General features: G+C 35.8%; 1 long non-coding RNA gene across 1 annotated transcript; it reads right to left on the minus strand.

Moving 5' to 3' along the window:
* Window positions 1-8,403: 8,403 nt before the first annotated feature.
* LOC109112054 lies at window positions 8,404-23,778 on the minus strand. Its single transcript, XR_006155749.1, has 5 exons — window positions 23,285-23,778; window positions 22,567-22,705; window positions 13,200-13,264; window positions 12,809-12,913; window positions 8,404-9,778 (listed from the first exon to the last, which is right to left on the minus strand). It is a non-coding gene; the product is annotated as an uncharacterized LOC109112054 (long non-coding RNA).
* Between the last annotated feature and the right edge of the window lie 2,720 nt (window positions 23,779-26,498).

Genomic DNA, 26,498 nt, shown 5'->3' on the forward strand with positions numbered 1-26,498 from the left:
GGGATACTCCATCCCAAAATGAAAATTTTGTCATTATTCACTTACCCCCATGTCGTTCCAAACCCGTAAAAACTTTGTTCATTTTCAGAACACAATTTAAGATATTTTGGATGAAAACAGGTAGGTTTGAGACTGTCCCATAGACTGCCAAATAAATAACAGTGTCAAGGTCCAGGAAAGTATGAAAAGCATCATCAGAATACTCCATCTGTCATCAGTGATTCAACCGTAATGTTATGAAGCGACTAGAATACTTTTTGTACACGAAGAAAACAAAAATAACGACTATATTCAACAACTTCTCTCCTCTGTGTCTCTCCAAATAGCATAGCGCCATTTTGACAAATCTGACTAGTGCGCAAGCGGCTTATGCTCTTTTGTGTCAGCCGCGCCACAAGGATACATTTATTATGTGTATTTAAGCTTTGGTTTGAAAGAAAACAGCGCATAGACGCAGCACGGCTCACACAGAAGAGTGTAAGCCGTTTGTGTACTAGTTTTCTTCGCGTACAAAAAGTATTCTCGTCGCTTCATAACGTTAAGGTTGAATCACTGATGGCAGATGGACTATTCTGACGATGCTTTTCATAATTTCCTGGACCTTGACACTGTTATTTATTTGGCAGTCTATGGGACAGTCTCAAGCCTCCAGATTTTCATCCAAAATATCTTAAATTGTGTTTCGAAGACGAACAAAGCTTTTACGGGTTTGGAATGACATGGGGGTAAATGATTAATGACAAAATTTTCATTTTGGGATGGAGTAACCCTTTAAGTGTACTTCCAAAAAATAAGGCAAGACATGAACTAACTGACGTCACAGTTATTAAGCCCTCACAAATCAGCTAAACTTGTCAGAGACTTTGCCAAAACGTAATGCATAAAATAACTCTTAACTGCAAAGATAAAAGATTTTCCATTATCAACAGTTGTAATTTATAGACGTCTCACTTTAAGACAGGAAGATCCATATAGCAATAATAGAACACACACTGACCGGACTGAAAACAGACATCCATCATCTAATCGTATGTTTGCTCTTCATTTAAACAATTCTTTAGGGCCACCCTGGCCAAAGCCATTGACCTGGTCATGAAATACAATACATACAGAAACTGTAGCCTACATATAGATTTAAAATTCTTGGCAGACAATGCGAAAAGGCATTTCACTGGTATTAATCTTAAAAAGGTAATGTCTGTGTCTCCTTTATGTCTCACAGATAGGATGCATCAAATTGAGCTGTTTTTCCTATTCCCTTTTTTCTTTAGACAAATGTATTTTCCTATCTGTGATATAGTCTCATAGAACTTTGCCTTGAGAATTGTACATTAATAAAAAAGTAATTTCTTGTTTGTTAATGTTTCATTAAATGTCCATACATTACAGAACAAATAGCTGATTTTTGTACTTTTTTTTACAGTCAAGAGACTGTCATTGAGTTAATCAGATCCGATCCTGATCTCCAGCAAATTAACAAAAAACATGAACAAAAAATGTAATAAAACACAAAAATGTCAGCAAAGTAAAAATGCTTTTCACCAGGTTCTAAGGTTCAGAATTACACTAGTACATAAACCTTCATGTATGTAGATGCACTTAAAAAATAATAGGCATTTATGGAAAGCACTTTATTTCAAATAATAAATTTTGTTTTATCTTAAATATAAAAAAAAGTTTAAATTCCCTGTTGCCTGCACACTGCTTGAACATCCAGTCTGTTATACTTTCAAACTTAATGTTCAGCCATGTGTCACATGAGTGAATGAAGCCACATTTGCCTTGGTAAAACTGCAACCTTATAAATAAGAAATAAAGCATTTACCCAGTTTCACTTTGAGGGAAAGAGAACTGAAAGCATTTCCCACATTTGCATCAGCCATAAAAGTCCTGCTAACGTAAAAAATCAGAAAGTCATTTTAGACTTCACATCACTGCATGTCTACATATTTCATTACATTTTCAAAATGTCATAGCCACAGTGTCTACATCCAATAGTTTAAAAATAAACAAGACTAAAATAAGCCTTTAAAATACAATCTGTTTGCACAAATAGCAACTCTCATAATTTCTAGAGCAACCAAAGCAATATTAACACAGATTCACAGGCCAAACACACCATTAACTTTCATCAAATGCTCCCACAATGCCAATAACAAGATACGTTTATTGTAGCAAGAATGCAAACCAATAAAATAACAGTAAATAAAAGAGTTTATTTATATAACAGCATGAACAGTTGTGTGCGAGCAAAAAACACTACTTGCATGCCCTGCTTGTCAAAGCAGTACAAGAACGTACTATAAAATTATATGCAAGAGTCTGTAAATTAAACTTGATTGATAATCAACTACACACAAAAGGAAAACACAACACAGATCCATACATTTAAAAGGTGTACAGGTCTCAAAGTTGTATAATTCAATTTTAAGTCCTTGATTTTCCTACTGTTTTGGCACCGTTCAAGAGATACACTGAAAATTAGATGAATCTCACCCTGGGTCTGCTTTTCCTGAATGGATGGATGCCTTTCCATAGCTCTTAAAATCACATTACTGAACAATGAAATAACACTTTAACTGACGCAATTAAGTCGAGCGAAGTTCAGTGATTATTGATGGATCTTTTCACACCTATAAAATCAAAGAGGAGGCCATAACAGGAGCAAGGCAGGACCATAAATGAGGAGGAAGAAGTGTTCACAAGTGGAAGGTAGTAAACGAGGTAAACATTAACATTTGTGTCATAAAGCCCAGGATACGATGCAGCACACAATTCAGGCTTGCAACAGGAAGGCCTGCATGACTTTTTACTGGCTTACAACTAAATACAAAACATTTATTGCTCCAGAAAGTTCACAGCGATGACATGAATATTCCAGAAATAACAGCATTTCATTTCTTTTTGATTGTGTTATGTTTGGATAATTGTAGTGTAAATCTAAATGCTCTCTAAGGGATATTTATGAGCCGAGCGTAAAAACTAGAAAATGTAAACTCTCATGTAAGAGAGCTGAATGTATAGCTTGCAACGTTCTGCCAAAAATGTGAAATCTGGAACAAGGAGGACAGAGAAAAACAACTGAACTTGTTTCACTGACAGATTAAAATGACTTAAAAATGGCAGTAATAAAATGAATATTTTTGATGCCTTGAGGAAAAATGAAAGAGGGAGGAAAGATCTTTGATAGGGAATTATGGGTACAGTCCTACAGACCTACTTCACATCGTAAAAAGGGCACACAAGCAGTCCTTTTTTCTTTAAAAAGAAAAAAATAATTAAAAAAAGAAAATTGAGGGTGTTTCTAAGAAATCTAGATATTTATCCAAGAAATTCACTTTACTCTCAGAGCTTTGGTTTCATAGTTTTTATCTTAATATCTATTCACAGGTTAGTTCACAAGCACGCACACACACACACCCCTAGGATTTTCTATCACGGTGGGGACTTTCCATTTATTTAATAATATTTCCATCATCCAACCCTTAACTTAAACCGCACACACACACCATTCTGACATTTGGTTTAATGTGATATTTAGTATGTATGTTAAGCTGTTTTCTGGCCAACAAAGTAGATACCTGACCTACACACACACACACACACACACACACACACACACATCCACAAAAGACTTGAACAAGTAAACTCTCTGATCTGTGGTAAACTTCATATTTCTGCAGTTTTACCTACACTTTCTCTTATACACACACAATACCACAACAACCCTATTTGAACCTCAACGCGTGCACACACACACACACACACACACACACACATACACACACACACACACACACACACACATACACACACAAGCACACACACATGCTCAGATGGATTTCTGTTGCATCATATCTGTGCGTGTACTTGGTAAAACCACAAAAGGACACCGAAAGATAAACAGTAATAACACGGTAAATGCAACTCTGAAAACACATCTAGTTCTTTGAATGCATCTTCATTTTCTCTCTACTACATCTTGAGGAAAAACAAGTCCATAAATAACCCAAATCTGCTGATATTCCCTCCACTTAATTTGAGGTCAAAAACATCATGTGGACAAAAAGTGAGGAAAATACTTTTTTGTTGTTGTTGTTGTTCTTCATTGGAAGCAGATTTGTAAGAAATTCCCAATAGCATCAGCAATTTTTGGAAATTAAGAGGGCAACAAGCTGTTTTCAAAGCAAAGGGCTGATGCAATCTACATGTGCCGTTGCAGTTATGGCTGGAGTGATTGATACTTTGCATTGTCAGGGGGCTGCCCCAAAGACAGGTGTTCACAGGCCAAAAACAGCAGCGCTGATCCCACCTATAGCATCCTATTACTCTGTTGCAACACTACTGGCCACAGCACAGGTGCTTAAAGAGTCTGGGGTTTAACACAATACAACATGTGTTTGTGATTCAACATACAGCAGATGGTATTAATGTGGATCTTAACAGCTCAACTTATATAACTCTACTTCCTGTCACTTTATGGAAAAAAAAAGCACAACCAGTAATGCACTATAATACAAAAGTCTGTAGGCAGAGTAAATGCGCAAATACATACAACCAATGACATACTTAAGCTACACTAATATATAACCAAGAGGCCTTTACAAACTTTTTAAGTCCTAAGGTGACTTTTAGTGGATATATGACGTCATTTCCTTTCCAGTTTACACAGGTGTCCTAGTTAACTATGAACATGATCCCACTAATATTTGACAACTAAACAGTGTACAATAACAGCATCTTAATTTTGAACAGTATCCATTAGTGTGTTACATTTACAATATAGGTCAAGGTCAAAGTCATACTAAAAAAATACAGTTTACAGAACACCAAACCAATACAAAAAATATATATATATTGATTTCTGGAAGATCATGTGACACTGAAGACTGGAGTAAATTCAGCTGCTGAAAATTTAGCTTTGCCGTTACAAAAATAAATTAAATTTTAAAATATATTAACACAGAAAACAGTTCATTTGTTTGTTTATTTAACACTATGCCAGCTTCTGTGGCTATTTTCATGGCGAGAAAAAATTATGGCTTAATTATATCAGGTTTTTTGGCTTAACTCTGTTAAAAATCTCTTTAAAAGAGTTTACTGAATAAAAAAGTTTTCTCACAGGGTTACAATCAGCACAATATAATAAAACATGCTTCAGGGATAAAAGGTTTCTGAAAACAGTTTAAATTATAATAATATTTTGCAATATTGTTTATTTTGATCAAATAAGCAGCCTTGGTGAACATAAGGGATTTCATTCACAAATTTTAAAAACTTACTGACTCCAAACTTTTCAACTGCAGTGTATATTTAATTAAATATAGCACAAGCACACTTTTAATGAAAACATTTCACAAATGAGGAATGTTAAGTTTACAAAATAGGAAGCAATAGCACTCTCTGGTTGTCAAACTTTGTGGAACATGTTCATAGTTAATATGATAAACTACATCGGTGGTTCCTCTGATAGGACATCTGTGTAAACCTGAGGGAAAGATTTTGTACATCCATGAAAAATGACCTTGAGACCAGCTGGTTACATTTGTTTTTAAAGAGTAGCACTATTCTGCTGTTCAGTTTTCAAATACCGTTTCGGGGTCTTTATGTGCTCTAGACAGGAAAAATCTAGAACTTATCATAAGATGCATTCGATCTCATGTCCCTGTCTCCCTCAGTGTTTGTCTTCATCTCTCTCTTTCCTTCTTTCTCACACACACCCACTCACAGTATTCCAAACAGTTCTTTTTTTCCATTATGGGATCTTTATGTGAAGTGGCGGTTTGTATGAAACACTCTGGGTGGGCGTCATATCTTCAGATTAGAAGGACCACAGGCCACAGGCCAATGACAGAGACGACGTCAGATCCATTACATGACTGAGCCAAATCACCATCCTGCACTGTCAAAAAAACTCCATCCGCAAACTAGGACCAACCTGAGCAGTGTAATCAGATTTGAGGCACAACTCATCCTTGTGGGAAAACAATTACTAATTCAAGAAAAATTAAGCATTTAAGTTGCATTAAGGCAAGACAGTATAGTATACTAATAGTATCTATCTATCTATCTACTATTTATTTTTTTTTACAGAGGACTGAACATTTAATCAGGGGCGCAACTGCACATTTGCTGGGGAGTATGCAAGATCAGTGTTGGCGCCCCCCTGTATTCTAGTAGCCCCTAACACTAAGTCAATGACCAAAAGCCCAGCTTGTGCATGGAAGGATACAAACTCATCAGGAATTAAAAAAGTGACATAGGTCTGAACCCCCTTCCCCCATTTTCAATACCATAAGGAAAAAAGTAAAAAATATATATATATAGTTTCATTAACCATTTCCACTCTTGAATATAGTTCTTTTCACATGTTTTGCTAATGGATTTATATTTAGACATTATAAAATCACAATATTAGCATTTAAAAATCTCTTTATTGTCAAAGTTCAGCATTGTTTGTATTGAAGTATGGAGTAGCAAGAGTTTTCAACTCATTGGATCTACTTGAATCACACAGATGGCCTATTTTGAATTCAAAATGGCTATTTTCAGCGAAAGGTGTCTAGTTTGTATCCTTGCTTACAATCTTAGTTTCTCTCAAATGTAAATTAAGACCCCATTCACAAACATGTGTGTGTTTTTTGTTGTTGTTGTTTGAGCAATACAGATACTCAGAAATGACCTGATAATAATCACTTTGCCCTCTTAGGCAGTGGCAGAGCCAGGATGTTTTCATAGGGGGTTGCCAGGAAGGGGCCAGCAACCTGTCTGGGATGGCACAGAAATCTTAATTATTTCAATATAAAAATGTATTTGACTAAAGTACTGGACTGTTTTAGTGCCTAAAACACAACTGCATACAATTAATTTGTATTTAATTGTAATTGAGATTAGATCAAGTAATACTGAGTGAATATGACAATTTTTGTATTATTTTTTTGTATTACCTCTAGGTATTTTAATAAAAGGGCTCACTATAGCTTTATTGCTCAGTCAGCTTGGTTCTGGGTCTCAACACAAAATCTTGTTCTCCATCACTGCATAGGCCTACTCATGGATGAGACATGCAGATAACTAGCCTACATAGTTTAAAGTTTAGTCAACCTTCACTGAATTTTATATAATCAATGAACTCTCAATGTTTAACATTCTATTAGTTGTCAAAATTAATTAATTGCAACAGTTTTGTATAAATCAAGCTCTGTACAAAGGAAAATAAAAAAGTTTTCTTAATGTGAAATGCAATAATGTGAAAAAGTCAACAGTCAACAGCACATAAATGCCAGAATGTAAAAGGAGTTATTTTCGTACTTTACAAATTAACGAAAAATTAGTGCATATTGACTAGTACAACCAATGCACTTTTCTCACATTTAGCCTACTTGTGCATTAAATTACAAATAAAAAATTACATATCATCTTGCGCCCTATTGGGATCTCGAATTGCAGAATATTTCAGTACATGCATTTAAGAGACGTTCTTAAATGTGATGCAAATATACACAGGCTACATGCATGCATGTATATATGCATACATTTTTTCAGCTTTAATCTGCATTTTGGTAATTTCATGACTTAACTGACGATGTATGGTTGTAGTTTCTTGTGTGGTTGTTCACTGTTGTTCTACTGAAGCTCATTTGGCACCTGTACCTTTTCCGAGCTTGTTTGACTCGCGCCTGGTGCTGAGGGAAAGCTGAAGTGCACGTCTGAAAAGTCTCCCATTTGTTGTGATCGTAAAGCGATACGGCCGTTCCGCGTCTTAGTAAGTTTAGAATAAATACACTTTTAAACATTAGAAAAGCTAAAAACTATTAAATAAAAATGTTTCATTACATTATAAGCTTTTGATTATTTATAACGTTTTATTACAAAAGATTTTTACAGAATAATTTTAGCAAAACGGCACCCCCCTATTTTCAGCGCCCCATGCACTGCATATACTGCATTTAATTAGATTATGTCTATTTTGCTATATTTCAGATAATAATTATTGTAACATGTTGTGATTCACGTGTTTTATCAATGCATCGATTACAAACCCTGACGATGCATATGCTTCGATCTTGAAACATGGTTTTTGAATCGTGAATCATTGATTTCGGACAGTAATTGATTCACGTGTTTTTGATTTGGGTCGGTTATATATATTGAATGCTAATAATCGAATGAATCGCGTTGTGAACTCTCCTTAGTACTCATGGCCAGTAATGCTGAAGTGAAGTAGTTTTACTTTTTCTGTAATTTTTCAATGGCTCTCAGTCCTACCGTGGTTTTTATTTTTGTGTTGTTTTTGAATTTCTTGTTCGTGGCTATAATAAACAGACATCGGCGCGTTACTATAGCATTTTATTTTATGAAAATGAGATAAAGAAGTTTTCACACTGAAAGAGAAGTGATCTTAAGACTTGCCAGGAAATGCCTAATATGGACGAAGGCATCTATCGCTGCAGCTAAGATGAATTAAAAGCAGAATGAACTGGTGAAACGTTAAGACAATAAACACAATAAATAAGTAAAATGTATGAATGATGCAGTGCTAATTGACATATCATTTATTACAGTACAGAAACTATAAAATATATTTTCTACCTAATTCTGTGCAGAAAATGTAAATAATTGTTTGTAGTATATAAAACAATCATAAAATTGCCATTAGGAAACAATCATACATGATATTTTTAAGGCTCTTTTTTAAAATCTTGGCTTACATAAATTTCTATATATGCCATGTCATGCCATAGCATTATTAAACTAGCATCTAACAATGGACAAAAGTGTTTTTTTTTCTTTCTAACCCATGGTTCTCTAACCATAAAGACTACTGTGTAATTTACCCCCTGACCAAGAATTTAAAGAATTTAGGGGAAGCATTTAAATAATCCTGTGAATGCACTTAAAGAATGCAGAATTGAATCGTTAATCGAATCAAAACGAATTTCATTGTGAATTGAACCGTTCTTAATTTGCAAAAATCGTTCTTGAATCAAATCATGAATCGAATCGATTAACTATCTACCCAAAGATTCACAGCCCTAGCTGTGATTAATCAACAGGTGAAAATATTGTGATATCTATTAATAAAAAATTGGACTCTGTTCACCGGTAATGTCTTGCCTTAGTCCTAAAGCTACATCCACATGCCATTTCATGCCTTCCAGAAAGCATATATGGTTTTAAAACACATATTAAGCACACAAGCTAAGCTTAGTCTATGTTTGTGATTCTCGAGCGATCTCACAGTAAGTTATAACAACAACAAGCAACGTGGGCGTAAAGCATCAACAACTCCCGTCTATCTAGGCCATTTAGCTCTGACAACAAGATGATGGGAATTTCAGAGCAACGGACAAAGTCTGGACCCCATGATCTCATTTCGGCCTGTAATTTACCAATGACACGGCCTCCATACTAATTTCCACCGTCAAACTGTCAACTTGATGTCTTATGGGAACTGTAGGTAGACACCTTGCAGACTATGTACAGGGTTTCCCCAGCGTACACAACAAAGGAGCTCAATGGCACATTTTTCGTTGACTTTATCTCCTCATTTTCATTTAACTCTTTCATTTTCCGCTATACATCTAAGTAGTCCGCCCACCCTCTCTGACACACCAAAACCACACACACTCACACATATGTCCATGTTCACACACCGTTTTGCCTTTCCATTTGCTCATGGGCCCCCAGATATAAGTCAATGTCTTGAATTACTCACCCAATGAGGGCCACCATCTGCTCCATTATATGTGCTTGCTAAAGGTACCACAAAGACTTTCTGTATGAGAGAAAGAGAGAATCACTCCATCAGTTATCCACTGGGTGATACACTCACAACCACATCAGATGCCCCCCCATGGACCCTCTTACACAGCATATGAGTAGGCAGTGGTCAGCAGAAGTTTTTTTTTTCCTATGATCAGAGGTTAAAACACAATATGACACATCTTTGAGCATACAGACAGAAGAGACTGTATACAGATGGCGTGAGCCTTACAAGGCCCAGGGCTACAGCTAATACACTGGAGGGAGGGGAACTGTGAAAAAAAAAAAAAACAAAAACATGTCTGAAAACCTGACTGGAAGTAAAGCAGGATCAAAGATGGCTCCTGTCCAGTCTAGATCCTGCTGACTCACAAGTTCAGCCATGGTAAAAGGCAGGATGGGCGGCGTGGGTGTTGGGGGTCGGGGTTTTTTTGGCCGGTGCCTGGTGTAACTCAATCAGTCGGGACTTACTCATTATGTTTTTCTGCTTCAGTGTTTGTCACGGCCGTCATGGCTCAGTCGCACAAACACCCTCCTTAACGTCTGGAGCCTGCATGATCACATCTGGACGTACTTTCAATTTTAGTGTTTTTGTGTCATCATCTGTGCAGTTAAATTTAGTATGTGTTATATGCAAACCCCCCCCCACCCCCCCCCCACACACTTTTTTTTTTTTTTTGATGGGCTTAGCAGAATTACTGGCTAACCTTGTTATTTGTAATTACTTGTTTAATAACTTTTTATAATGACATTGTTTAACTGTATGTAACTGTTTTTCCTTCCTTCCATTGTTCCATCATCAATAATGATTTGTATTTTTTGGTTTTAAATAATTGTTTTCAATTTGTTGTATGATTTATTTTTTAGGTGAGGGGTTTGTGGACATTTTTAAGTGTATGTAACTGCTGTTCCCTTGCTTCCATCATCAATAATGAGTTTTTTTATGTTTTTAAATTTTGTTATATAATATATTTTCTTATATTAAGGCTTTGTGGAAATTAAAAAAATACATATTTCACACACACACACACACACACACACACACACACACACACACACACACACACACACACACACACACACACACACACACACACACACACAAAAACACACACACACCCCTCATATGAAAATAAACTATATGAAATATTTTTTTATAAATGGAAATATTACAGACACTTAATGACAAAAAGTAGTAATTAAGGCATATGATAAATATGGTTCATCCACATAAATACCCATATTACTTTTTTCATCATGATATACCAAAAAAGCATAATGTGCGAAACATGCTAATACTAAAACACAAGTAGAGCAGCAGATCTCAGTAAGAGATTGTCAGAATAGGGTTAATGCCAATGAAATACAAGAGAACATTCGAGACGAGTGTGTCATGTTATATATAAAACCATATTGTGTGACACCTGATCCACAGGTGAGGCCATTCAGACACTGGAGATGTATGACTAACACTGACACTATTTTCTGTCCCTCTCACCCTTGCCTAGATGCACATACTTTCTCTTATCTTTCATTTATTTCCTTTCTTGCTCACACACAAGTTTACAAGTTCTCTCAATCTCTCTTTATCTTTCTAAATACACACACTCCTATGTCTGTCACTTTCCGCTACCCAACCCACACACACACACAAACACACACACACACACACACACATACACAACTTTACCGTAACAGTCCAAACAGCTCAAATCTATTCTTATAAGGGCATTGTTTTTGTTCTAAATGTGCAGTTAGGAATATGAATATACTTATGAGATATATTTATGAATTAAATATTAAGGGGGCTAGAGAAAATATGATATTTGAACACAATCCTACATTTGTTTTTAAGAAAATCATCAAATATAATGTATGCATCCGTTCAACAGTATAAGAGAATAAAGTGATTGTGTCTCCTCTAAGCATTTAATTCTAAAAAAAACAACAACAACAACATTAAAATCTCTGACAACTACATATTTGAATGAGATTTATTTCATTTGTGTATGTACTGTAAGAGAATGTTTACTTATCACTGTGTGGGTTGATTTCAAACACTGATACGAAGGCAGTATTTTTTTGTTTTTCATTTTCACTATGAGTGTTCTGTCAGCTGTCATAACGGTAATGTTAACAGTTCGTGAGTAAACTCTGCTGAAATTACTAGACGAAACATTTCTGTTCATACTGTATTTTTCAGGCCCACTTCATCATTAAGAACGCGAAGAGGCAGAATTAATACCTTTTTCCATTCTGATCCATAGCCATTTACTGTGCATGTATACACTTCTAAATACAGAAATACATTTTAAATGTATTGGTGCAGTATAAAACAAGGTGTAGCCTGTATTAAATATATTAAAAGTGCATCTGACTTCCTAAACCTACACTACATCATTCTGCAAAGATGAAGAAAAACTACTGAAAGTATGCGTTACAGCATATTTGGACCATTTCCACCTTAATTTAATACATCTGAGTATGGAATGAATGTTAGGGCGTCTCAATCGAGAGGCTACAGCTGCAACTTTCACAAAATGGAGGCGGATAAAACACAAAATGGCCGCCTCTGATTTAACTTTAGAGTTTAGTTGATCTGAATACTCTTACTGGCATCTAAACTCCACAAATATGAAGTTAGAGAAACATCTCACTTTTGTAATATACAAATATATATAAAAAGTTGAATACTTTATATTTACAGTTATATATATGGGTATACATATTCTTTTAGGATACATATTGTACATTTTGCATATATTGTATGTTTATTTTTTCCCTATTTATTTGTCTTTGCATTAAATGAATTAAAGAACCTATTATCTTTGCACATTTTCAAACGTCTGTATGCCTGGAACTGCTAATTCAAGTTCTTTACTGTCAGGTTCTTGTTAGGGGAATATTGTGAATATGAATCAGATATATAAAGAGGAAATACATAAAAGCAAGCCTGTGAACACATACATCTCTCAACCTGCATGAACAAAATCAGGGGATCAGCATCTCTTTACTACTGTTTTAAAGTAATGTCTTTACTCACCTCAGTGTGTGTCTTCATCAGTTTTTCTTATAGCACTAAAAAAAAATAATTCCAGAAAGGGTTTGGGAAAATGTCCAGAGGTGATCCACGACATAGACATGAGATCTGAAATATACAAAAAGATCATGAAGGTCTAGGAAACCATGAGGAAGAAAAAAAATTCATTTTAAATCTAATGCAAAATTGTGTTGGTTACAATGATGGTTACTTTTTATATAAGATAACACACAAAGAAGAACAGGAATCCCTCACTCCGTTTCTACAATAAAGCTGATTTTTTTTTTTTTTGAAGTGGAAGCTCTGAATAAAACTATGCATCACTGTCAAACAGTGACATATTCATGCTATTACTAATAACCTTGAAAGCACTTTTATTGGTCAGAACACTTACAGAAAGACGGCTGAGAATTCCTGAGGAATCTCTCGGATTGCAAAGTCTGTTCTGATGGCAAAGATCTAAACAAGAAAAGCATTAAAAGAAAAGAGTAAGAGAAAAGTACATCCAGAAAAATTAATTAAATTAACACAAAAGACTGCTAAAAATTAAAAGTTAGACATTTAGTTTGCCTTTAAGATACACAAACGAAAAACTTTTTCTAAAGCAGTGATCTAAATCTTTATGCTTTAAATCCATTTCTATTTTCAAATTTAAAGTTGTATTAATTTGATGTGTTTAATATGCAATAATATATACACAGACTTGAAATGATATAACCAACACACACTATACATGAAAAAAGGAGAAAAAGCATATATAAAACTGAGATTTCATATTCTATCAAAAAGTAATAATTAGAGCTCATTAAAAACATTTTCATCAATTGTCCAGGGACATTTTTTAAAGGCTTAAAAGCTGACGTTAATAATAATTCTTTTTAAAGACACACACTCTCTTTGTGCTCTTTGCAGAGCTAAATTAATTTGTAGCTATTCAATGTTTTACAGCGCTCTAAAAATGAATAAGATCAAGTAAAAATTATTTAGACACTACTGTGCCAACAGCAGAAATGAAGTACAAAGTAAATGATAATACAAAGACAGTACTGAAAAAGATATCATCGAATTTAAAATAATAACTGTTTGATTCAGAGTTAAAGAATAAGTGAAAGTAAATATATTTTAAGGATTTAAAGCACCTGTCACATCGGATTTTTAGTCAAAGAACCTATATTTCACCTAAACCCATCGATAAAAGTGAGGCGAATTTAAATACACTTTAAAAAACTGCTTGCTCTAATTTCTTTCATGCATCGATCATGCTTCAGTGTTTTTTATCTTTGTTTTAAAAAACAAAAAGGTAACGAAAACATCTGAAAAGTATTAACAGTATTATCTAATTTTTCATTAAATAATTGTGCAAAGGCATTCTGACAATGAGCTACATTTATGAAATCATCTGCGTAGTTTAGTTAGACAATTACCAGTTTAAAAGCAAACCGAACTCTTGCTTTAAACTACTGTTCGTCTAAAAAAAAACCCTGTAATTGTTCACATCACAGTCATTTTTAGCTATTTTATTTCTTCATTTTTAATTATTTAACATGACTTGGGAGGGTTCTTTTAACACACGCAGGACAAACTGTTCCCACATATTCTGAGAATATCTTTCACAATCATTTTCTTTAAATGGTTTGTATGCAAAAGCATATCAGAATGAACTGATCTTGATGAAACAATTAGAATAAATTAAAACATCTTAAGGAATCATAGGAAAGATGGGATTTTAGCCAGCATACAAACTTATAAAGCAGGAGGAGAAGACAAAAAACACACTTCTTATATTCAACTTGCAAGTTTTTAAGCACACACACACACACAAAAAAAGGGTTTGGGATTGTGCATTGATGTACTTTGTTCTTTATACATTCTATTTTATTTATTTAATTTTAATCTCCTTACTAATTTGGAAGGGACTCTTAAATTATTAGAAGAAAACCAAAGAGAGAGAGAGAGAGAGAGAGAGAGAGAGGGAAAGAGAAGGTCTGTGTTCACTTAAGAGCAAGTAGTTAAACTACACTAATTACAAGAACTTACTGTTGCTCTGTGTCACAATTCTTAGAAAAAGTACAAGATAACTATATCATTTTTAAACAAAATAATTTGGTGTAATACTACTCTTAAACAGAATCTACAGAATCTTATTTTGCAAAAGCATAATTTTTGCAGGATTTTCCCGTAAAAAGATTACATTCAGTAAAATGCACATGTATCTTACCTCACAGATTGAATTCTCGTGTTTAAGACTAAAAATAAATGAACAAAAATGTCCAAATGTTTAACCCTTACCAGAAAGATCCTTGAATCTTTGAATGACACATTTTAAATTTCCATTTGAATTGGAATGGGGGACAAGACCAGGCTTCTAGGTGCTTCCAGTGAGTCACTGAAAGCTTGAAATATCTGAAGCTTTATTCCTCACAAAAGGCTATTTTACTGAAATGACATGGACTTTCCTGTTGATACCCTTTCTGGGAAGAGGGGTGGTATACATATAAAAAAAACTATATAATGAAGAAAAAAAATCTAGGAAAAGATAATAACAGCAGATTCTAAAGGAAAAGCTTTGGATGTCTGCATAAACACCAGCATTTAGATTTAGCAGACATGAATTCTTTTAATATGTTTAAATAACAAATTGACAAATATATAGATTTAATTTTATTTGATTTATTTTGATCTGTTTAACTGACTGGACCAGATTTACTGCCGGGTTAAGCTAGACAAGCAAACAAGGTTAATATTTTTAAAATAGCAGAATTTGTGATAGCTTGATTTGCATTTATTTTAAGCATATATATAGATCTATCTTATAATGAAAATGTGGGAGTATTTTTATAATACAAAGAAAATGAAATAAATGTTTTAAGATGCTTACAAAAAATACGAGAAATTATTCTAAATAATATTTCATTGCAAAAACACTCTAGACTTGTCTCGTCTATAAATGCATTGCATAATCCTTCTGCAAGTATTAAACATTCACAGTTCATCTCAGGATCAATGCATTTACATGTTTTTCAATCAAATAATTTTTTGCAGTTTAGTGCATACACATATCATTTTCAATTTATCTCGTATGATCGAAAATAAATGTTTAACACCCTCTGATCATGAAAATGAGAAGGGGCGCAGCAAGAATCGCTGACAGGTGGCAAATACAATTAATATATTGATGACATGGGCCAATGAGATCATCTTTAATTCATTTACTGTACATAGGCAGAGAATGCTTTTTGCTGCTAGAGATAAAAGTACATTAGCACTCGATATAATGGTCGAAGGGCAAGGGAGGGGATTTTTACTGAATCAAACCTAATATGGACATCAAATCGGTCCAAGAAAAGCTGGCAGTGGAGAGAAAGGAGGGGTGATGGGGAGCAGGCAGAACAGCTGTGTTTTGATTGGATGAACTTGAAAATTCCAAATTTGTTCTGTCCTATCACAAAGACTGTTTGGACACATAGCAACAGTACATTTCATTCCATTGCCGTTTCTCTCTCTCTCCTTCTGTAGATTCTTCTGTTCATTTTTACAGTAAACCAGACAGAAATGGTCGTCGCAAATGTCAGGTTGGTAAGAGAGGAATGTCTTTTGTTCCGAGCTTGAGCACTCCGGATCAGCTTTAAACCGCAAGATGAAAGCGGTTGATTAAAGAGCGACATTCATGCCCATCCCCGCTACAAACACATCATTCTGCTCCGTGCAGTGAGTCACTTTCAAACGGGCATAAGAAACTGCTGAGTAATGTCAAGACTAAATCACTGCATTCAGGCCCAGTCACAAGTCTCTCATCTGTCTTCAAAGGTATCTTTTATCTCCAGACATCTGCATACACTATTCACTCAACCGAACAGATGCAGCTAAATGTGTTTATTCCCAATATTAGCAACAAAACAGACCCCATATGACGGACAGAAAGTTATTCTCAGAATGTTTTGTATTGCTTGTGCCACTGACTAATTCCCCTTAGTCATTTATCTGGCTGTACAGCCTAACTTTAATGCAGAAAACTGATGAGAGCTACATCCAGCAGCTATTTCAGAGTTTTATAGAGTGGTACACATGTAATCATGCCGTTATGTGACGTATTCATAATTCTAGTGGGAAGTTTCCCTCTCTAACCACAACAGTGGGCATCTGACACGATGAATGAATAACCAGGCTGCTTGTTCTTTTTTATTTCAATCTATTTCAAACTTTTTCTCATGCACATGGAAAATTACCATTTGGCAAAGAGTTCAGCCACCACAACCTCCCCGCGTTTACCAGCTCCGACCCAGCATCCCTCAGGGCAGGGTTTACCAGCAATTACATTTAAGAGATCTCGTCAAAGGTGCGCCTTCAGTAAAACCATGGGAGACAGTTTCAGCCCTCTGATATGTTTCCAGCACTATTCAGCATTTTTTTTTTAAGCTTTTGATGCTGGTCATCATCACTTTTTTTTTCTTTTTCTTAGGGCTTGTTTTTAAGTTCAGAAGTTCAGAAGGCATATCTTTTTTTTTTTTTTTGGAAGCATATTTCAGAACACAGATTTACCAGAATACATTTTTGTACAAACTTCTGAACGGTTTTATCCCAAAAATACTGCACTTATATTTAGTGACAGACAGCAAGTCACAACCGACTTTTGTTACCACATAAATGACGAAGATTGACGCATAGAGACGAAAGACTTCCCTAATCCACATTCGCACCTAATAATATTCCTCTTTCCATGCCACATTCTACAGTTACAGCTTCCCCTTACGTCAATGGCACCTTGGTAACAATATATACATACACATCAACATTTACCTGAACCCTAATGCTAATAGAGTTCATTTAAAGGGAATAGTTACATTTCTATTATCATTTAAGCACTCTGCATATAATGAAACATTTAACTACATTGGCTTTCATTATATGGAAAAAAATAAAATAAATAAAAATACATTTTTCAAAATCTTCTTTTTTGTTTAACAGAAAAAGAAAGTCATACAGGTTTTTAACTACAAATGGGTTACTAAATGAGTAAATGATGACAGAATTTCACTTTTAGGTTTAACTAACCCTTTAAAAAAAAAATTCTCTTTATCACATATTGTATTTCATAAATTAAGATAACAGATTTCAATGGTAGTTTAGAGTTTATACGTGTCAGTTTCTGTTTCATTTATACAAAAAGTTAATTTGTCTGTCTGCGGAGCAAGTGAGTTTGCAAAAGCAAATATCACGCATGATCTAATACCGGAAAATCAGATCGCCAGCTGGGAGAATCACAGGAAGATCGTAATCAGGTTAAAAACTAAATTGTTCTTCCCCCCTCCCCTTTCTCAGATTATTAATCCCGTCTTTTTTTCTGAATGAAACCCTTTCAGACAGGCACCAAGACAAATGTCTCTAGCACACATGCCGCCAAATATCAAAGTGACTTTAAATGAGCCGCTCTCTCTCTCTCTCTCTCTCTCTCTCTCTCTCTCACACACACACACACACACACACACACACACACAAACTTTCTCTCTCTTTCTACGGCGTAGCGCAGGAAGTGATTATGGGTGTCTGACGTAATTGGACCGTTCCAAAGAGAGAGACGAAAAAAATTCAAATCTATCTATCACGAGGAGGAAAAAAATGTGCACCCTGGAGTCCACGTTGACAAATTCTTTAACAAGCTGTGGTCAAAGGGAAGCTGGTTGAAGACTGACTCAGCCCCTCCTTTCAGCAGTTTACTGGAAACACGGGGGGAGGCAGGGGGAGGAGGGAGTTTCAGAGAAGTCACATGACCCGTAAGGGCAGGGCTAACCACAGCTTCGGGAGGAGGAGAGGAGCGCAGAGGAATCAGTGCGAGGGGGAGGCAGATACACACCCTTCCCCGAGCAGATGCCTCCGAACTGGGTTACTTATTCGACTGCCTGGGAGTTGGCAGGGGAGAATTCACAGACTTACTAACCCTTTCAGTGCCGGAAACAATGATTCAGAAGCATTTTTTAACAGTGTTACACCAAGTTAAACAAGAAACCAGACATTTTTGCTTGTTTTGTTAACACTTGTTTTAAATCAAATAAAAGCACACATAAATATCAATAAGAAAGATGCTGTTTCAGTGACTAAAACAGCTGTTGATGACTATAAACGGATGCAGCTGATGAAGTCTTGTCTGTTGAGCTGCTTTGTGCCAGCCTCGCTCGTGTGTGTGCAGTCACACACGTGCCATAAGTCTGGTGATCTCTAGAAACCAACATGACGACACAGACACTTGACATACAATCCCATGCCCTTGACCTTTGGGCAAAGGACGTCTGGAACCATTCTGTTATGCTGTTAGACGTCATACAAGCACAGAAATACACCTAGAAACATATAAAAAAATTAGTAAAACCCATTAAATCACTTCCTGTGTTCCGTCAAAGCTGAACAACATACCAAAAAAAAAAAAAAAAACAGTAGACAACTACTCAATATTTGCAATTCTATTGCGGATACTGTCCTGAATAAAATGTAGTTTACAAAAAAAGCAAGGTACATCTTTTTAAATCCGTTTCGGAGAAAGGGACCCGCTTCGTCTTCACTTGCAACGCTACTGGAGGATGATTTCGGATTCAAAGTGACAGAAGATTTCAGTAGATTTAAAAAAAAAGCCACAGACGTAGAAAGCGTGTCGTCTTCAGTCTCAGAGTACATGAGGAGCAAAAGGAGAGATTTGGGGGGAATCAGGCTTCAGACGGCACAGGAAACACTCTCCTGCAGCGCCAGTAAGAGATGCTGTGAAGCGGACGTCAGAATGACCAAACAGTGACAGAGAGGGAGTGAGAGATAGAAAAAGAGAGAGAGTGTGCAGGAGAGAGACAGATAGAAGAGGTACTGTAGAAAAGGCAACAGACACATATTGCAACTCGAAAAAGTCGTGCAAAATAACATGTTGGTTTTCTTCAAACAACTCAGGCTTTCATCCTCTCCTCTCATTTCTGTTCTGAACTCCCTTTAATTTTGCTATGCCTCCCCCTCTCTCTATATCCCCTCTCCCTCTTTTGGTATTGGGGAGAAATGTGAGGAAAGGACACACACATTAACACTCATAAACAAAACAAATATAGAAAAATATGAGTGGTTTTTAACTGGCGGTTCATTACCCCATCTGTTTTATGGAGTTATGGACTACAGAAGAAACAATGGGAAATATAAATAATCAAAACTCCTCCCATATCTTATATTGTTGACATCACAGCCTGTATGTCTAATAGAAGCTACATTATTTCGGTGCAAATTAATTTGTTAAAAGTTAATGTCAATATGACTACTGTTTTTTTTTTTTTTTTTTTAATAAGATTTTTTTTTACTGTACTGCATTGGGTAACTTGATATCTAATGCAAAACCGACATTTATGAGATAACATACATTATTAGTCAAAGTACCAGGCCTGTCTAAGTGTAACAAAATGTAAAATATAAAATACAGCAAAACAGAAATGGGCGTGCACATTTGATGGAAACTGCACATTAATCTAAATGCAGCAATGCTGATATGTAATAACAGAGGGTTTTTTTTTTTTAAGTGAAACGATTGGCTGCTGAGGTGCATAGTAATTCAGAAACAAAATGACCACATGTCAAATGAGTCAGGATACATACTTCCATCAGTGACGGTTTGAGGTTAACAACCAAGATAAAGGTTCCCCGTAAGTCTGACACGACCAGAAACTTCCTATTCACACGAAAAACTGATGAGAAAGAACTACATATGTCATAACACGCACATAAACTGTTCAGAGATCCTTTTATTGACTGCTTCAAGAGAATGTATTAAGATGGGTGCAAAACACTTCTCAGGAAATACTGCCCATGCAAAACCCAGCACCATACTGCAAGGACGATTGTCAGGGTGATGCTCTGCAGTTACTGAAGTATTCCATTGCAGTTCTGAATGGTCAGCAAGTTGTTATGCCATTACTAGTACGTACTGAATGGTTATCAAGTTGCTATCCTATTACTAGGGCATTCTAAATGGTTATTTGCTATGCCATTGCTAGGGTGTTCTGAATGGTTAGCGAGCTGCTATGCCATTAGTAGGGTGTTCTGAATGGTTAACATGTCGCTGTGTCATTGCTACCATGCTAGGGATTAGCATGCAGCTCTGCCATTTCTAGGGTGTTCTGAATGTTTTTTGTAAGTTGTTTTGCCATTTCTATGGTGTTCTGAATGGATAGCATGTCGCTGTGCCATTGCTTTTGATTACTTTTTCATGGATTACATGATAACATATTTACACAAAAGCAATAAATTATTCATAATTTATTGATTCTCCCTTATTCATCTTTTTCATCTCTTAAATTTTCCTATTTAAAATAGCCTACAGCTTACATAGACTCAGAAGGTCTTCCAGTTTTGTGGACATTCACACAAAGACTGGTTATTAATCAGCTGGACACACAGCATTTGACCAAAAATCATTTCAGGTTTAAGAAATGTTTCAATATTGCATCTACTACTGATTGATGAATAATGAATACTTTATACAACTGATAATGAACAGATACATTTTTTTTTGTGAATGATCACTCTGTAGGTTAAATGTGTCTTTGGAAGGCTTTTGACTTAAAAACATAAAAATGTACACATTTACAAAAATAGGGTTAGGGTTAGGGTTAGTGGTTTTTATGATTTAATTAATTATTAACTTTTCATTAAACTCATAAACCCCCTTGCAGTTCCTTTACAAATACCAGTTTGGGAAACCTTGATGTAATATATTATATTATTTAATGCACTTAATGTTATTAATAACAATAAATGGAATATATTTTCTTATGCTTTGTATTTTCAAAGTAAGTCAAAAGTAATCAAAGTAAAAAACGTAGTCTAATTATATTACCTTAAATGTTTAATGTAACGGATTACATTACTAACTAGATTTTTTGTCATGTAATTTGTAATCAGTAATGGACTACAATTCCTAAGTAATCTACACTAGTTTGTTAGTAAGTTGTTATGCTATTTGTAGTGTGTTCAGAATGGTTAGCATGTTGCTATTCCATTGTTAGGGTGTTGAAGGGTTAGCAAGTTGCTACGCCATTGAATGACGTTCTGAATGTTTGTCAACATATTGCTATGCAGTAGCTACTCTAGGGTCGTAAGGGTCAGGTTGCTACTAAAATGTAAATCTGCATATATTTTTGTATTTTTGACTTCTCCTGTACCTCTCCAGTGCAGGATGACTTACACATTGAAGATTTGTTCGAAAAAAAGTGTTATAAAATAAAGAGAAGTCAGATTGTTGGACACCACTCTCCAGAACAGTTGGTTGTGTTTACGATTGGATGAGGCTATTGTGGTTAAACTCCTCTTAGTCATTATCACAGTTGCCATAGTGATGGGCCTATTGGTTGCAGATTAATCAGAGGAATAAATCATGTGATATGTCTCCTTAGTAATGATACCAACTCTTCCTGGAGTTTTATGGGATTGTGATATATTTGAGGTTTCATTCATTCAGCCAAAGTTTAATACTTAGTGTTAGGGGTTTGTTCAAATCCCTAATCATAAGCATTAGTGCTAACAGTGATGCTTGTCTTAGCAATTCCCTCTAATAAGAGGTTTTCAAGAAAGGAGAACAAGAAACAGGCATCATGTGAAACGTGGGGGTGTGGTTGTGGATTATATGCAGGATAGAAAAGAGGAATAAAAAGAGTACTGAAATAAAAGATAGCAAGAGAATAAGCAGGTCAACCGGAAAGGTGAGAGAGAGGGAGGGATGAATGAATGAATGTGATATGACCCACCTGACGATTCTTACCATTGTTGAGTGGAACATCTCTGCAAACTACTCACAGGCTTCATCACCCGGGCCTGTCCCTGACAACCCGGCCACCCGGGCCGTGAAGAACACAGGGACCTATCTCCATTCCCACACCATACACCCTGTGAACACACACCCCCACTTCAACACTGACATTGTATATATGTATGACTGTGCATAAAAAGCCAATGAATTCTTCACAGAACCGCATGACTTCAGGATTATTTTATCTGAAATCAAAAAGCATTGTTCCGTGGCGTATCGAATTATGACAGCTAACGTTCTAAAGAGTTTTCTCCTCTCCTGCGCTGTTGTCAGGCTGACATTAATAGGTCTGTTATTTAATCTGGACATCCTGCCTCACATCCTGTCTCTTCAAAACAACTGGCTTTGATGGTGGCCGACACTGCATTACTCACAAAGCAGTTGGCCCTAACCTCCTGGGCAGCTGTCCTATTCAATGCCACTCAGTAGGAGGTGTTTGGTTAGTGCAAGTGTGTGTGTGTGTGTTCCACCTGCCCCTTGGGTGGGGAGTGTGGAAAGCCCACTAATGTCGACAGGGGGTTTGCAGGGTGGCACAGGAACAGATGAGCTCTGCAGGAGAGGAGAACTCCGCTTTCCCTGATAAACCGCCGCCAACATGGATGGGTTTGTATGTGTGTTGTGTTTAAGTAAGTAATCCTTGCCCTGAGAATACTCACCTTTGAACGGACAGGAACACATGTTTGTGTATATGTGTGCAGCACGAGTCCTGCCCCCTTCACCGTAGAAAGCCCTGAGGGTAAAAACACACACATGAATGTGTCATTAATGACCTTCCTGCCGATGACGGTGCTAAGAACAAGAATTATGACATTGTCAGTCTCTTGGGACTGGGCGCAGCCTGGCAGACAGGTGTTTTGAGACCCACACTGCCCCCTTCACTCTTGGCTTGCTTTACTGAAATGAAACTAACACAGGTTAGATGCAGACTCAGAATGGAGAAGACCAGATTTTTGGAAGTGAATGGTGTAAAACCAATAGAAAATGTAGGAAAACACATGCTTTATACTAAAATTACTTTGGATTTATAATATCAATATCTACATTATTCTTTGTATTAATGTCAATGTAGGGTTACTCCACCCAAAAATGAAAATTTTGTCATTAATCACTTACCCCCATGTCGTCCAAACCCATAAAAGCTTTGTTCGCCTTCAAAACACAAATGAATATATGTTGGATGAAAACCGGGAGGCTTGTGACTGTACGGGAATACTTTTTGTACGCAAAGAAAACAAAAATAACGACTTTATTCAACAATTCATCTCCTCTGTGTCTCTCCGCATCACTGTATCACTATTTTGGAGAACATCCACTGAACGCAAACTGTGTACGCTATTCTGTGTCAGCCGCGACAAGGATACGTTTTCTACATGTATTTACGCTTTGATTTGAACGAAAAACGGCTGACACAGAAGAGCGTACGTAGCTTGCTTTCAGCGGATATTCTCCAAAATGGCGCTACGGTGATACCTCAAAGTGTATCAAATGCTCATCCTCTTTTAGTTTGAAAAAAGTCACACTGAGTGTTTTACTCGCTAAAAAAAACATCCAGTAAAAAAAAAAGAAAATTTAATTGGAGCTATGAAACAGGAAAACTGATAATTGTCCATTATGGGATTTACTATTTAATAATTTGACAACTTCAAACAGAATTGAAAAAGTATTTGATAAATGTATCAAAATGTATGTATGTATAAAAATACATCTTATTTTTAAAAAGTGAATTTCTACACCAGCAGTCAGCAAACAGAATTGCTTTGTCTGTTTGAATGGATAGAATGTGCCAGACTTAACACTATTTTAACCAATGATTTGAGGATGAGGCCAAAACTAACAGTTTGTCTGACCAATGGCAGACATATGGAGTGTTTGAAACATGTTTGAAAAGTTACATACTTCACTTCACCTTACTTTCACCTTTCTGTTTTATTTTGTCTATTGAGCTATTTTTGCCTTTGTTAGACAGGACGGTACAAAATAAAACAAAAACAAAAATAAATGAATATGGAAAACAAAAAAGGGATAGAGAAGCAGACTGGAATATGACCAGACACAAACCTGCATTCCCACAAGCACTACAGTAGTGGGCAAACATGTGCCAACTTCTGCACCAAAGCCCTGACAAGAACAATGTTTTTTATGGCGAAAGATGCTGTCATTTACAATGAGTGTGTTACAAACTCATTAAAACTGGAAACGAAGACCTCACTGGTCAGTCTTTGTATTTGGAACTCACTATTTCTATGAATCCAAGATACATATATATAGACACACACACGCACTCTAATAAACACATGTTCCTGAATATGATACATTTTAACTGTTAATAAATAGCAACAACATCTCAGTTATTTTCTCGATAAGCAGAAGGTCATAGCTGCTCCTTTTGCATTTCTAGAAGTTGTTAAACATTTCTGAAGAAAGTCTTTTGCACATGACGTGTGGACAGACATGAGGTGATAATGACATCACACATATTCGAGTGCACTTCCCATTTCTGAGTGGAAAAAGTAGCTCAAGAGCATCATTTACTGGAGGCTTCTCATTATTTCTTCTTACATTAGCAAGCAAAATGCTATTTTTCTCCGTAATCACACCCTCCCCAGAATTTTCTAAGAAAGCTTCTAGAAGATGACCCCTGAAAAGTTTCTTTGAAGTAATCTGAAAAAAATAAATAAACTGTTCTGTACATTCGGACTGAAGACAGACCTAAGTGGGGTCATAATCAGCCAATCACTGATTTCAAAAGTTAAAAACTTGTGGTTCAGGTATTTCCTCGAAACAATTTGAATTTATTGGCTCAGCCAATGGTCTGAGTTTGGGGCGGGGCAATATTTTAGCTTTAAAAATATAGATTTTTAATATATAAAGTTGCAGTTAGTAGGAATTGATAACAGGACACCTTACATGACCATGAAATTTAAAGCCACAACAGAGAACAAAGCGCAAGTAATGCATACGCAAATAATAGATGAGGCGAGTGGCAGGAAGATGATAAGAACATTTCTAGATCAGTCTGTACCTTCTTTGCTTCGTCAATAGAATCACTTCCTCATCAGGTCATGCATATGCGTGTGCAATTGGAGGAGCGTGTGTTTTAAAGAACAGGCTGTACTACTCATAGTAAAAAAATGCTAAACCACATGTCTGGTGTGTGAAGTGTGAAACCACTAGTAAGCAGCAGCAGGGAAATTCACAAACATTGACAGGTTCTTTCCCCACCGTGTGCACTTATCATTCAGAAAAAAAAAAAGAGCTCAATGAAATTCGACCTCAATATTAATAATACAAAACTGAGTCATAAGCAGGCCCAGACAGATTCTGCAGCTTTTTTTGGATGTTCCTTGCGGGTTTTGAATCTGCTCAAATGAATTTAAACATGGTCAAAGCAAATAATACACTAATTTGTAGCTAAAAGCATTGTAGACTCAACCAAAATGTATTGAGATCCAAAAATCTGAGACTACAGTGAAAATATGACATTTAAATCTGAAAAAAAAAACTAATTGTGTGGTCTGGTCAACTTAAAATAAAGTAACATTATAACATAAAATGAGTAAGAAATATTTAAGATCATGCACTATTTGTAGGTCACAAATTTAAACTCAAAAGGTCAGATTTCCTTGCCTCCAGTTATATGTCTCTTCTGCAGTCCAGATCTGGTCAGTGTAGAGTGGTTTGGTGGAAAGTCACACTCATGAGCCGGTAGCATCACTGCAAGACAAAAACAGATGATTATAGAAATGTACAAGTATGATGACTGATGTCTATTCTACATTAATACAAAACAATAATTAAAAGGACTGTATATCAAAATACTAGGGGCTGTGAAGCTCCAAAGCATTTCAAATTTTTCAAGACTCATAAAGT

This window comes from Cyprinus carpio, chromosome B10, assembly GCF_018340385.1.
Source record: "Cyprinus carpio isolate SPL01 chromosome B10, ASM1834038v1, whole genome shotgun sequence".
NCBI classification, from domain to species: Eukaryota; Metazoa; Chordata; class Actinopteri; order Cypriniformes; family Cyprinidae; genus Cyprinus; species Cyprinus carpio.